Source organism: Nipponia nippon, unplaced genomic scaffold (genome assembly GCF_047370975.1).
Source record: "Nipponia nippon isolate SJK-2023a ecotype South Korea unplaced genomic scaffold, ASM4737097v1 scaffold_8, whole genome shotgun sequence".
Taxonomy (NCBI): Eukaryota; Metazoa; Chordata; class Aves; order Pelecaniformes; family Threskiornithidae; genus Nipponia; species Nipponia nippon.
In genome coordinates this window covers 19,374,524-19,390,120 of record NW_028262402.1, presented here as the reverse complement: position 1 = coordinate 19,390,120, position 15,597 = coordinate 19,374,524, and the positions used below count along the sequence as shown (strand labels likewise).

The following is a 15,597-nucleotide window of genomic DNA, read 5'->3' as shown; positions in this document are numbered from 1 at the left end:
TAAAATTGGTATTTAAACTGCTCTGATGAAATTTCATTCCATTGTGTTTACTGGGCTTTTGAAACATTCTCTTTTATTTTTTTTAGGGATGAAAGTAGTTTTTGCCATCTCCTTTCTGTGAGAATTCTTGCAATTATGTGTTCAGACTGCTTTCTGTTACTTGGTTTAACTGATCCTCTTCTGCATTGCTACAGACCTGAATGTACACACAGTTACGTAAGGAGCTATAGTTGAGGTCTGAGAAGCAGCAACTTGTTAAACCATGCAAATATGACTATAGGTTCTCATATCCATTTGTTTTTTGTTATTTTTCTGTTATTTTGCAATGAAGCCCATTGTAGACAGTTTTATTTCAGATGTCTTCTTAAAACAATTTTTAAGCAACTTCTTACAGAAAGAATAAACTACTCTTAGGTCCAAGTAAAAGCTGTAAGTTGATTTGCTCTCAAGTGAACTGGCAAAACATTTTTTGTTAAACAAATACAACTTTACCTGTAACCAAATACATCTTTTATCTTAAAATTCTTCAAAACTGGCTAGGTACTCTACAGGAATCTCTTCTTTCAACTACAGCGTTAAGAACACTCTCTCTCTCCTGCCAGGGATGTTGCAGTTTTTGCAAATATGCAAATTTTGCATACTGTAGGACAGCTCACATATTTTTTTATGACTAAACTAATTTAAAAACAAAAAAAACAAAAAACAAAAAAACCAAACCCCCAACAACTACAGAGGCAGTCATACATTAACAGATAGGTTCTGGGTTGGTCTGAAGTATGACAAGTGAGTTTTGAATGTGTAACACTATAGGAGTACATATGTGCAACGAACAGATAATACTGGGATTTAAACCTTTTGAAAATAGTTTGCTGCCCCATTCAAAATGAAAGGCCAGATTCAGGTTCTTGTTTGAGGAGGTAAAGCTTTGTAGAAAGTTTAATATCTCAAGTATGCAGATTGTTCTTAAAAAATAAATCAGATAAAAATGAAGATACAGTGGTCTTGCTACAGGAGTGGTAAATTAGAAATTTTATAGCAACTTCTGATGAAAATTCAGAACATAAAACTGTGTGTCTTTTTAAAATAAATTTCAGAAAGTTCTTGAAATATCTGAGTCCATGCCTAAGCATTTTGTTTTATTACTGTGCTTCAATTTGTTATGCTATCTGAAATCCAAAATAAGAATTGCTTGTTGGAGGGAAGAAGAAGCATTTTTCACAGTAAGCCATCTGATTTTTTGGACAAGATACAAGCTTTATGTTTTGATCAGTTTGCTTTTTTACATTTTACTGTCCTTTAAATCTACTGCTTGTAAAGTAGAAGTATGTAATTTTTGGACTAATTTTTGGATTTCTGTAGGTCAGAGAATTCTGAGAATTCTTCCTTACCCAAGTTTCAGGATGACTTTATTTGTTACCCTGTAACTGCTGGAGATCAAAAAGAAATTTTGCTTGGTACTAAGTAACTCTTTATCACAGAGTTTATTGTGTTTTCCTGTTTGAAGAGACAGGGTACTTGACTAAGTGAGTTGATGTTATGAGGGTAATTCCCATTTAAAATATCCATTTACTTCACCTGCTCTAGACAGTCTTCCTTCTACCCTGATCTCTGCCTTTCCAATTCAGTTCTATCTTGACTGCAAAGACAGTAGCCGTATGGAGCTTTGGTTCTTATTCCCTTAGGTTGGATAACTTACGGTTCTTGGAGCAAGCTGGGAACAAGTTAATTCTGTGAGAAGTTAAGACTGAAATTGACTGTGAGTTCAAATAAGCCTTGGCAAAGCATATTTCAGGTGCAACTAACTATATTTACTTATATTTACTATCGTTTCTGGTGACACAGCTTAGATTTCATTTTTGACAGTAGCAGATTCTTCTGCCATGTGATGTTCTTTGCTTAAATAGAGGTGGTGGTCACTGACAGCTAATCTTTTTGTGGCAGCATGTGGTCAAGTGATTAATCACCTTCTTAAACAATATTCTTAACTAATGGTATTCTCTCTTACAGTGAGAACAATTTGGAAACAATTTGTCTTGTCTGCATTTTTTTAACATAATCTGCATGCTGCCTAGTTTTTCAAGAATCTGTATAAAGGGCTTTCCTGTGTTCGTGTCTTTTAAAAATGCTGTTACATCTTTAACAACAGTTGCAAAAGTTTGAATTGCTGTGCGTTAAAGTTGTATTCTGGTTCTCACTTGCTGTCTTTAGGAGTTATACTTAGATGGATAGAATAATTCTTACTATCTTACTTAGTTTGTAAATTTAGTTAAACAGTCATGATTATGATATAAGAACTTTTTTTAATCACAAAGCTTCTAGTTAAAGGATTTTTTGATTTGATTATAAAAAAATTATTTTTTGTAGAAAATTCTTTCTTTATAGAAATTTTCTTTATAGAAAATTCTTTAGCCATTTGGCTTCCTTCATACATTGGTCCAAAGAACTCTTCGCCTTGCAGGGTGATTTCTCTTACTAATTGAAACAGCCTTGTTTAGTATGTTCTAAAACAGAAGAGAATTAAGACTATATGTTAGTTTGTACTACTAGATGATTGACTTTTGATTAGGGCTTAACAGCTGCTGATGCTGTTGCCTGACCGTATAATATATATTTATTAGGCAGGGGCCAAAAAACTCGAGTAATACGGAAGCAGAAGCTCTGGGAAGTCCTTTGCCTGTAAATGTTTGCTTTAGGTGGCTTCTGATCTGTTTACAGTTACTCCACCTAATTTGGAGGGTTTATGGTCAGTGGCAATTTTGTATGGCCTCCAGAAAAATATATTCAGGTAGAGAAGTTGGTTGCATAACTAGCTCAACAGAGAAAGATGCAATGTTTCTGTGATTGCTGGTGGGTTATTGGTATTAGTTGCATTTGACACAGATAAGTAGAGGATGTTTTCCAGAATAGTGAGTTTTGTTATGACTTCCTTGTCACTAAAAGTTATAGTTGCACAGTAGTCCATTTGATCACATTGCAATCAGTAAGGACTTTTCTTTAAAAGAGCAAATTTGTTTTATATAAGACTATTAATTCCTCACTATCTGAAGGTTATAGTTTACAGCACAGGCATGTAACGTGTATTTAAGGGTAACTGGCTAGTATTTGAGGGTTGTTTTTTATACCTTTAGCATTAATCTCGTAGTTACAGTAAGTCCCTGGAAATTCACTGGATTCTTTGGTGTAGCATCAATATTTTACTACTTGGAAAGCATTTTTATGCAGACTTTCATGAATGTTGTAATTCTAAACCTTAAGCTACTATTAGGCATACTAGTAACCATAAAGCATGTTTATACAAGTTCAGGAGCTTTCCTCTTATATAATTGTGTCTATTTTAAAGAATCTTAAAAAGAGAACTTTGCATTTAGTTATCTCTGTTTATTAGTGTTCAGTGAAAAGTCCTGTTTGCAACCTGAGATGCACTGGTAAAGAACTTGGAAAGATTATGTTCAGGTAGATATGAACTGATAAATTTGCTTTTTATGGTAGAGGCTATTTTGAAGAATGACGTACATACCTAACACAGATTTTTTTTTTTTAAATGTATTTATTAATTTGGTCTGTATTTGAGCAAACTACTATGTGATCATTTTCACACTCTAAAATACTTGGATTTGGTTGCATGCACATAGGACTTGCATTAATCATAGCAGAAGCATGGTAAACATTGCAATTTGGTTTATCTTGCATAGAGTAGCTAAACAGTTGCATCAGAAGTGTACAGCCACCTGCAGCTCAAGTAATGAGCTTGTATTTGGAGAAGTTGTTCACGAAAGCATTTAAAAATGTATTGGCTGAATTTTAAAGGTTGAAAGCACCACACTGCTGAGGTAATTTGAGGGAAAAAAAAAAAAAAAAAGAAACAATCCAAAAAGCACAAAAACCCCTTTCTAAAATCCACACAGTATATAATAGTGAAACTGCTGTGCTCAAGATATTCCAGAACTTTATTGTCTCAATACTTGACAATTCTTTGGCATTCTTATTTTCAAATTAAGTGAGGGACAGTAAAGACTTACCCAATAACCTTAAAATTGCACAGTTCTGTTTGAAACATTCCTAAAAATGATTGCATTTTCTGTTAATGTAACTTGTAATCATTCTGCCATACAGGAAACTGATGTAAATAAACAGATTCAGAATCAGGTTTGCACTATGAATTAGTAGCTGACTATCTTTCTAAATTCAGAGAAGTGGTATTCTCTACTGCTTAGCTGGAGAAGAGAGGATGTTACAGTCTGTGTCTAGATAATTTCTGCCCCCCCCCCCCCCCCATTTACTTGAAAGACAAATAAAAATTTTATCCAAACAAACAGTTGTTTGCAAGTCAGTTATTATTTACCTATTGAACAGATAAGCTTGAGTAGAAAATGCAAGTGGACCCTAAAGACACCTCTGTGTCCTCTTGGCGGGGACCTTTCCAAGGAATGATAGGATAGTTAATTCTCAGCAGCATTTATTCTACAAACAAATATGCTATCAGTCCTAATATTATCCATATAAACTTGATTAAACAAAAGTGGTTGTTGGACATTGTAACTCTCTCTCTTGTGAACCGATCTGTTAATTTCTTTAAAATCACTGTATCTTTAAGCATTTAATAGGAATCATATGTTCATGCTTTTTTTTTTCTGTACATCTTAAATCTGTGTGTCAGAGGCCTTAGTGGCGACATAAGTAGTTTTATGGAAGGCAGTTCTAGAACTGTAATACCTGCCATCAAACTGAGAAAAGCTGTCGAATTTACTGTTACTCAATTGTTCAGATTTCTTTTACTCTTGTATGTAGTTCTGAAGTTGAAAACAAAACTGAATTTGGATTTGTTCTCCTTCCTTTACACGGGTGAGTTGTGTTTCATTGTTTGTTTGTTTGAGGTTTTTTTAATATACATATTAGAGTAGATTAACTGGCCTTGCTGATATGGCCATTTTCTCACCCATCTTTTCCTTTTTCCTGGATGCACAGCCACATGCACTTTTGTTTTTCCTGTATCTGTGTAGGACGTCAAGGTAGTTTTTAAAAATGAGAATACAATATGAGGGTCTGAACAATGCTTTCTCTTCCTTATACAATCCCTCTTGCAGTGTGTTACAAAAACATTTATAATCTTGTGTCTTTAGTACCACAGGGACTTGAGGTACTTAGGTTAAAAAGATAAGAAGGAAAAATGTATTTCATATTGAAAAGCACTGTTAGAAGGCTCCCAAGCAGGGAGTTGCAGTAGATCAGTCAGAGAAGCAGTTGCAGTTGCTGGATGTAATTATCCAAACTGTCTAAAGTGATTTCATTTAACCTGGGCTATCCTTAGAGTCTTTTTTTAATATTAGTGTTTAGGAAATTGTGGTGTTTCCTTCCATTTCTGACAGTCCTCTGGCTGGACAGGTGGTTTTTCGAATCCTAATTTACGATCTGGATTAATTTTGTAAGAGCATTACTGCATCCAAGCATTGCAGTGTTTTTCCCCTTTTGGTCACCTGAATGCTTTCCCAGATTTTTTGCAGAAAGAAGTGTTTGCCTCTGTCAAATTTTTGTTGGCTCTGTCAAAGCTTGTTTCCCTCCCTGTCCCTTTGACCTTTGTTGTATGTGACTAATATGTTAAGTACGTTAAAGCCCTTCAAAACAACCTGTAAAGCCAGTCTATATTAAACGGTGCATGTTGTACTTGAAAAAGTTAGGAATAAAATTCCATTTGTATGTTTCACCTGTTTTGGGAGGGAGTGTAGACACTGGGGAAGACCTTGAATGGCAACTTTTGTATTTCTTGTAATCAACTGAAGATAAAACGGATTTGGAGAATAAGGCCTAGCCTTATTTTGCTGTAACACTGTTTCCAGAAAATAATAGATTTCCTCTAGAGGGCGATGCTTCCCTTCTCTCTTGACAGAGGATAGGAAAATATGATTTTACCAGGAATGGCTTTCAGTGCTGTGTCTGTCTCTTGTGTATTGCTTTTGGTTCATGGACTTAGGCAAGAGAGCTCTTTAAAAGCCAAGTACATAAAAACCTTTGAAAGCCAAACTTTGTTGTAACTCTAGACATTATTTTATAGTATGCATCTTTCTGGGCTAAATGGTCGTTTTTAGATACCTCCTCGCAGCTGTCAGTAAATAGTTCAAGGAAGTCTTGTAACTCAAAATATGATGGTCATGGTTATTTATCACTCCTCCTTGCTTCTTCCTTTTGGCCTTGAAGAGAACAGGGTGCCTGTAGAAATCTGTATGCTTAGGTTCACTTGGGGGCTGGAGGCAATTACGATGCTTTTCTCCTGCTGTTGCAATCAGGAGCCCAAATTTTCTGCAGTTATTTAACCGATCTACCCTAGTGATTGGTATCCTGCTGGTATGCAGGATATTCGTGCCTATTGTTGAGTGACATTCCCAACGTGTTATTCCCATTTAGTTCTCCTTGTGTCTCCTTGTGTATGTGGTCTAGAATTGATTCATGGTACTTGGTGTCCTGGCCAAAAATACGGCCAAATTTGACCTGGCCAAAAGTATTTCTAAAGGCACATGTGATGTGTTTCATTTATGGTCTGTTAAGTCAGTTTCTGAGTAGGCTGAATAGGTCAGACCCTGTGACTACTTCACAGACTTCTTGCTGTTGCTTTTTCCTGTAAATGTAGTTCTATTCAACCTGACAGGTAAGATACCTGTGTTCCTTGATGTGAACAAAGCCAACTTGAATTTCAGTGATTCAGACACTTACAGGGAGCAATATATACTTTCCTTTTATTAGCAATGCAAACTAAAGGGATCAGTTAGAATAAGACATACTTTCAAGTATTTTTTTCTAGATTTTTTTAAAGAATCTGCTGTACCCTTGGCATGCTAGAGTTGCAAGTTATCAGAAGCATCCAGGTTATAGATCACTACTGCTATTTCATATTGCATTTCAGACTGTAATTTTCTTCTTCTTCCTTCAGATCTTTCATACTTCCAAAAATATTTATTGACAAAAGAAAACAACAGTCAGGTGGAAGAAAATGAGGAAGTAATGAAATTGTATTTGGGTTGTGATTGCAGCCATACATATCCAATGTTTACTTCCAAACTTTCGTACTTACTAAGATGGCTAGTCCTGTCAAAGAACAGATTGCCGCAAATGATGCTAGAGTACAGATTAGTGTTATATTTGACTAGAGTGGATAAAAGAGGTCATCTTGAATATGCTAAGTTTTCTTTACTTTTCCAAGTTTTCTTACCTGTAAACTAGCATAGTCATACTGTAACTAATAGTGTTTAGGCAAAATTTTCATTAATTTCACCGGGATTTCAGGCCTGGGCTCATAATCTGATAAGCAAATTACTCTTTAGAATCCTATGGACCATTCTTGCATGTTAATATTGATCCTTGTGTTTGCAGGCTCCTTCTGTCTTCTGTAACACACTAGTTTTTTGAGCTTTTTACTGTTTTTTTTAAAGTGAAGAGTCATGGTGCTTTTTATGATGTGCAGCTGTATGAGTAGTATGGAAGGTTCTTTGAACCATTTTGGTCTTGATGGCTTCTTATAGTTTGAGAGTCTAAATTCTGATGCATGCTTTTCTTTCTAGAACTGCTGTCGTTATTTTCTCCTTGTATTTCATACTGTTTATAAGGGGGTGGGGTTTCAAAAGGCAGCAGTACTGACCAGACAGCCTACTGCCACTGCTAATGCAGTTCCCCTTGACCAGTTTCCTGTGTCCCCATGGTGTGCCAGTTCAGCTCTCGGGGCTGGTGGAGAGCTGGGTCAGCAGTGCTGGAGGAGGAAAAGGGCTTCCTTGTGTGTGTTTAACAACAGTTCAACGAGGGAACAAGAGCAGCCATGAGGGAGAGCTGAGGCCATGCAGCCAAGCAGGGAATGAGGAGGGAACTATTTGCCTCTTGTGAGAGCAAGGGGGAGTGGGGGTTGTCATCTGTTTCATGAAATCTTACCCTAAATGAGCCTTGGGGCTCTGTTCCATGTAATGCCTCTCCAGGTCCTTTCCCTTGAAGTACTTGTTTGGTGTCTTTGGCCATAACAAGTCCACATTAAATAAAAATACCAAGGTTTGCTGAATTTAAGTACTCTGTGCCTACGTACCTTTCTTATAGAGGGATATCTGAATATATGTGAATCTTGTGGTTGGGTCAGTAAATTAATTGAAATTGGTGTTGATGGTAACATTTGAATTGATTACTTTGCTGTTTGGTTTTTTTTTTTTAAAGTAAGATTAGTAAAATACATTTCCTCAGTGTAATAAGGTTTCTGAGAAAGGTATTTGTAGGATTTGTTTATGCATTGTAAATTTTATTCTTAGTTCCACTCTGTGTGCATTTGGAGGAAAGAAGAGCAGTATTGTAAGCATATTTTTGTCCTGAGTTCTAATCATGCTCTTGTGGTTCTGTGGTATTATTTCCTTAGGTACTCTGTGTACTATTGCAACTAAGGTAATTTTTTTTTTTTTAATATAAAAGTAGGTATCGTTCCTGATACACTTTTTTTCTTTTTTTTTTTAGTATCTTTATTGTTTCAGAATACGTTTATAGCAATATTGCTGGTAAGAGAAACATAGTAGACTTTCAGGCTAATAAGAATAATTGGTTTAAACAAAAGGCAGAAAACTATTGGCTATCAACAGCCAGTTTGAAATTATGTTTGTTTTTTCATAAATAAATAATTTTCTTGTGTCTCATCAAGAATTAAGGATACTTAGGGAAAGCACGTAGCTAATGTCAACTTGACACTGAAAATGAAACAAACATCACAAGGACCAAATATTTTTCCTGTCAAAAGGACAATTGCAATTTGGAAATCAGGGTAATAAAATTTAAATGTGTTTAATTTTTTAAAAATGTTAAATTCTTAGGTTTTGTTTATACTTTTAATATTTCATTTTTAGAATTTGCATTTTCTTTCTAAAAAGTCTTTTCAGAAGTCTTTTGAAAAGTTTTAACAGGAGGATTTTTTCTGCTTATAGGAATGTGTTAATACATATTTGACATTGTGTAAAATGCATATGCATATAGTGTTTGGATTTTTTTTTTCTACTGGAGCTTTGCACATCTGATAACATTCACAGTTAAGGTATGATTGCTGGATTGAGATTCAGTTATCATTTTTTTTTCTACTGTAAACTTCTAAGAAGTCTAAGCTCCTTATGTGCTTCATGTAATTATATGTAAAGTATTTTTAAATGAGATTTTTGTGGTTGTCAGAACTGTAAAGTAGCTATGTGAGGAAAGAAAAAAAGCTATCCAAGATAACTTACATAAAGAAATCTAGATGTTGATCTCATATGTAAGTATAAATGCTTATACAGTCCTTATTATGAAAGGACTTTTTATGTAGGTTTATCCTTTAGATAGATTTCCTTTAGACATTAATATACTTAGAAGTATGTGACTTGATTTGATAGCAGTTTTGAATCTAAGTTACACATGGTGCTGAACAATTCTATTTTTCAAAGGCTGTTAATTGCTAATGAGTTCTTAATTATTCTGTTAAGGTAAAATTTGATATCTAGTATCGTCAAAAAGCATTGTCTTTGAATAGAAGTAATTGCTAAAGTTTGGAGATACTCAAAACTATCTCTATTTTAACAAATCTCTTGCTTTGTTTTAAATAGTTGTGCCAACCAATATCATCCTTTGAATTCTGTTGGTAATCCAGGCAAAGAAGAGGAACCCAAGACTGGATGATGCCTGTGTACGACAGGCGTTTGGCTGTTGATTGCCAAGTGCGTAGTTCACTGTTCGGTCACCTGTGTCCGTTGGTTTAGTGCCTTTAACACAGTTCTCTGCACCCTCCCTTTTCTCTAAAGCTTATTTTTGGGCTGCAGACATTACCTAACTCATTATTCCCCAAGGACGCTTAAGGCCTTTACTGCCTGACCAGAACTACTTGCTAATTAGAGCCCTTGCTTTGGCACTGAATATGTCAGGCCTGCAAGACTTCCTACGGGGATCAATGGCATTCATGTTTGCTTTCATAAATGCACACCGGACAGGAATCTTGGCAAAGGCCTGCATACTTAGCTTCTGTAGAGAAACAGATTTGAGTCTTCACAAAATTTTGAAATAACTGTAATAGGTAAAAAGGGAACTATTGGAATATGCACTGATTATTCCACTAAAAAAAAAAATAAATCTGCCTAACCAGAGCCCAGTCTGCAGTTCAAACCCATCATATATTTGTACCCATGTAATACTTAGGTAGAAATTTGGAGCCAGTACTCTTCTGTGCTGGTAATTTTTCTCAGAATTTTGAATCTATTTTTATTTCAAATTTCTATAAAAATTTAACCTCGCAGTAAATGCAAAGTCTGTGAGCAATATGATTAATGCAGGATATGTATGACGTGTTGCCATTAATGAATAATGATTATTGGCATGGCAAAGATTTCACTTCACTTAATTCTTTCTTTTTCCCTCCTTCCCTTTAGAGATAGGTATGATTCTACATACGAGGTAAGATTTTTAAAACGAGCTTGTTTTGACATACGGTTTTCATGGAAATACAGACCCAAGTCTGTATTCTGCAGTGGCTCTTTGGGGATCACCCAAATATACTCTGAATATTTTTTCCCAGTAAAGCAGTTAAAAGAATTAGACCTTTCTCATCTTTTTCTCCCCCCCACCCCGTGCTCAGATGCAAGTCTGAATGTATTTCCTTTCATGGAATCCAAATCTGAGTGGGTGTGGTGGGTTGACCTTGGCTGGCTGCCAGACCTCCACTTGGCTGCTCTCACTCCCTCTCTTCAACAGGACAGGGGGAGAAAAAATGGAAAAGCTCCTGGTTCAAGATAAACACAAGGAGATCATTTACTAATTACTGTCAGGGACAACACAGGCTCCACCTGGGGAAAATTAATTTGTTGCCCATTAAAAATAGAGTAGGCTGGTGACAAAACTTAATAATACCTTCTGTCCAGCTCCCACCCTTCTTCCCAGGTTCAACTTCAGTCCTTTATTCCCGACTGGTCCACCTTCTTCCCCACTCTGAGGGGCAGAGGGAGGATGGGGAAATGGGAGTTGTGGACAGTCCATAAAGTTCCTCTGCCGCTTTTTCCTGCTCACACTGTTCCCCTGCTCCAGTGTGGGGTCCTTCGCAGGTGTTAGTCCTGCACAAACTGTTCCAACTTGAGTCTTTCTCCATGGGGTACAGTCCTTCAGGAACAGACTGCTCCAGCATGGGTCTCCCATGGGCCACGGCTCCTGCCAGAAAACCTGCTCCTGCATGGGCTCCTCTCCACAGGCTGCAGGACCTGTGTGGGCTCTCTGTGGGCGCTGCCAAAACCTTGCCTCATAAACCCAATAAAGTGTGATAGCCTTTGAATCTCTTCACTGTACTTTTATATTCTTTTATCATTAGAAATACTGATACTTTAAATGCAAACATTAGAATAAGAAGTTGTACATTTTGTTAATATAATAATGAGTAAGGTATGCTAGCCCCTGTAAATGAAATGTTCTCCAGTTTTATTTATTTATTTGATTTCACATTGGAGGGATCATTTTGGAACATCCAGTTAAAAGCACACACACATCCACTGAAGTAATTGCATCTTCATGGCTAGGAATGAGATCTTACTGATCTAAAGATTAAGAAGAGAAAAAGGTAGACTGTTGCAAAGGAAAGGATAAAGTTGCTTCTTTACTTTGCAGGAAGTGGTAAACTGTCAGCTTTTGAAGGGCAATAATAACTTAGTTCTGTGATAAAAAATAGAAAGAAGAGAGGAGGAACTTAATATGTCAATAATTACCTATAATATTGCTAGTTATGCTAACGTTCTGTTTCTTAAAAAACTAGTAGTGTGTAGTATTTTGTTAAATTCAATGTTTGCTAGAAACAAAACAATACTTTTTGGGAATGTTCAGGTTTCATATGGGAAAGTTTTTGATTTTTGACATGAAAAGGCTGTGTAAAATTGGTTGTCAGAATTTGGATTTTAAAACAGAAGTACATTAAGATGCTGTTCTGCATCTTCAATAGAATAAGTAGTACTCAATGCAGTAGAATTTAGTGTTGCATTGCATTTTGTCTGTTCAGTTGTAGAACTGTTCTTCAAAGTCTTGATTGAAAATGTGGTTTATATGTACCACTTTTACAAAAGCATAATGTGATTAAGTTGCATAATCATAGAATCATACAATATCTTGAGTTGGAAGGGACCCATAAGGATCAAGTCCAACTCCCTGCTCCTCGCAGGACTACCTAAAACTAAATCATATGACTACAAGCATCATCCAGACACTCCTTGAACTCTGACAGGCTTGGTGCCATGACCAGTTCCCTGGGCAGCCTGTTTGAGTGATCGACCACCCTCTCAGTGAAGAATCTTTTCCTAATGTCCAATCTGAACTTCCCCTGATGCAGCTTCATTCCATTTCCTCGTGTCCTATCACTGGTCACCAGAGAGAGAAGATCAGCACCTCCCCCTCTGCCGCCCCCCTTGAGGAAGTTGTAGACTGCGATGCGGCCACCCCTCAGTCTCCTCTCCTCTCCCTCTCCTCTCCTAACAAACCAAGTGACCTCAGCCACTCCTCCTAAGTCTTGCCCTCGAGACCTTTCACCATCTTGGTTACCCTCCTCTGGACACACTCTAATAGTCTGATGTCCTTCTTATATTGAGGTGCCCAAAACTGCACACAATACTGTCTGTCTGGGATTTTTAAAGAAAGTCCATCTGGCTCCTTGTCTCCTCTCTTCAGGCTTTCATTGCTGGGCTTTTATGAGTATTGACATAAAATAATCTTATGGTTTGGGCTTTTTTTTCCCTAGTCCCTAAACTGCTTACTCAATATAAAAGTTAGTAAAAATTGATTTCTATCTAAACAGGGCAATGAAAAGTTTGAAAACCAAAAAAAAACCCAAACCCTCTAACACTTCTGTAAAATCTAAGCAAACTGTAAATTGGGATGTCTCCATCTGTTCCCCTTTCTGAGTTGTGTTGTTCATTTGTTCTTCTGTGAAGAGACTGGGGAAATTTATATATTTGGCCTTAGCATCAAGTAAATAAAGTAGCAGAACAATGGTCATTCAGCTGTGTGCTTGTAATAACCAAAACTGCGGTTTTAACCATTTAGGTAATAGTTTGAAACACTTGATATTTTAATCACACCTTATTTAGCCTTTCTGAATACCTATTTTTAAACAAGAATTTATAATGATGATTTATAATTCTTTAGCTGTTAAACAGCCAATGATAAGCCAACAAGTAGCATCTATGGACTTTCAGGTGGCATCCTCTGAACTGAAACTTATATGTTCTTCATGGTTTTTAACCTATTTCTTTCTTCTCATAGACAAGAAAAATGGAAATTACAAAGGCTTTTCGAACAGGATTGCAAAAAGGTGCATGAGAAGTATCAAAGGCTTCAAGGTATATATGGTGTGCTAGACTTCAACATGTCATGTGTGAATTACCTAGCAGTAATTTGTGCAGTGGACTCCCTAGTTATTTATCTGATGTAGCTTTGGAGGGCTGTTCATTACAGTAGATCTTCTGTAGTAATTTCCAGAATTTGATGAGACCATGTTGTGTCTGCCTCACCTCAAGAGCCAATTGAAAGAAGAGCTAAACCACACTCACATGCTCTCTTGCATGCTTGCTGTGTCTCCTGCACTAGCGCTCTCTCTCCCTTCTGTACGCTCCCTGACTCACACTCTGTCTCTTGCTCTTTCACTACTGTTTTCTGTCACTTGTGCACTTGTGCTCTTTCCTGTGGTCACGCTCTGTCACTCTTTTGCTCAAGCTTGCTTGTACTCTCTTGCTGTCATGTTGCACTCTTGGGCTTGTTCTCTGGTGCTCTTGTGCTCAAACTCACTCTTGTGCTCTCCTTCTCTTCCTTTCTTGTGCTCTGTTACATTTCTTGCCCTGTTGCACTCTTGCACTATCACATTCATGCTCTCATGCCATCTCATGTGTATCCTCATGCTCCCTTTTTTCCCATGCACTCTTTGTCATGCTCTCCCTATCTTCCTAATACATCTCTCGCTTACTTGTTTTCTTTGCTGTCTTGACAATGCTCTTGCTCTCTCACTTGCTCTCTAGCTCTTTCACTTGTGCTCCCTCAGTCTTGCATGTGCTCCCGTGGGCTTGGTCATGTGTGCATGCTCTCTTGCTTTGGCTAGCTCATGCTTGCTCCCTCATGTCTTTTGTGTGCTGCAGCACTTGCCCTCTTTCTTGCACTCTGATGGTGTCTCTCTTGAGCTCTCATGCTGTCTTATGCTCTTGTTCACCCTTACACTCCTTCTTCTTCCAAATTTCTCATTCATGTATATGATTACATTGAATGGCATATACTACTTCAATTGTTTATTCTAAATACTGTATATATTGAACACTTCTGTGTAACATACCTTGGATATTCTGTGGTTAATCAGATCATCAGTCAATAAATGATGAATCAATCCATTATGGATCATTAATATTGATCAAATGCTTATTTTTGGTTACTTGCACTACTATATTAATAAGCTTTTTTTTTTTTTTTTTCAGAAACCCCAAGTGGAAAATATGAAAATAAAGCAAGAATTAGAAGATTTAAGGTCTTCCTTTTGGAATTCCTAAATACCAGTTTTCTTTATATTAAGTTCCGAATTCATCTCATTATTAATTCTGATGGCCAGTACAAAATGAATTTTATTACACACAGTTTAAAAGTCTGGTGAGGCCACTACCCACAGAACAGCCTAACCTGTCACTGTGCAAGCATGTTGCACTGGAGAAGGCAAAGCTACAGCTTCTGAAACACTAATAGTGCAGGAGGTGGAATTAAATATACATTTGAAGAATTACAAATTCTAGCTAGTGCCAGTGCAGGGAATAGGAGGATGCACAGTAGAGAAGGGTTGTTTAGAACTGGTCAGAAAATATTTGGCAGTATTACAATGTCAGTTAATCAGACATAAATCACTGAAAGCAAGTACTTTCAGGTTCAGGAGCTGAACAAAGATAGGCATATTAGTAACTGCCTTAGCCCACCCAGAATTACAAGGTGTGAAGAAATTAAATGTTTCCATTAACTCTTTGTGTGTGTGGTCTGTAGTCTGCTTTGGAGAGAGTACTCAATATATCAAGTCATCAACCTGAATTTAACTTCAGGTAGTAAATTATAGGCTCTGAACATTCTGAAGCTTGTGTTGCTTTTTAAAGGAAATGATCAGTATACCTATCAATGGAGTTTTTTGTTTGTTTGGGGTTTTTTTTTAATTATTTGTTTGGTTTTGTTGTTTTGCTTGTTCTTTTTTCCCAGAAATCAAGTTTTGTTGTTTAGGCACCTCCAATGAGAAGAATATATAGGCAGATTTGTGGACTGTTAACTAGGTCTTGTCTGGAACCTGGGCACTGGAAGTGGATTCCCACCACTGTCCAGCTCTACATACACTTAGCTAATTTATCAAGTATCTAAGCAGGAAGTGTTAAATTAAATTATGTAATTCAATACAAAGTGCTCCATTACTCAAATTGATTGAAGTCACTAAAAGTTTCTTGATCTGTATGGCTGAAAAGCGCCAGTCTTTTTTTGAGCTACCTGTCTCCCTAAGATAATAAGACATTAATGAACTGTTTACATACCTGTGATAGCCGAAACAGCTGCTACATAAATGGTATTATAGAAGCTACATCTCTGAGG

At 36.7% G+C, this 15,597-nt stretch overlaps 1 long non-coding RNA gene across 1 annotated transcript in view; it reads left to right on the top strand.

Moving 5' to 3' along the window:
• LOC148050474 (uncharacterized) overlaps positions 1-15,597 on the top strand; it is a 22,846-nt gene extending 7,249 nt beyond the window's left edge. The window contains exons 4-7 of the long non-coding RNA XR_015700979.1: positions 9,585-9,695; positions 10,401-10,425; positions 13,264-13,340; positions 14,460-15,597. This is a non-coding gene — a long non-coding RNA (uncharacterized LOC148050474). The remainder of the gene's footprint in view (positions 1-9,584; positions 9,696-10,400; positions 10,426-13,263; positions 13,341-14,459) is intronic.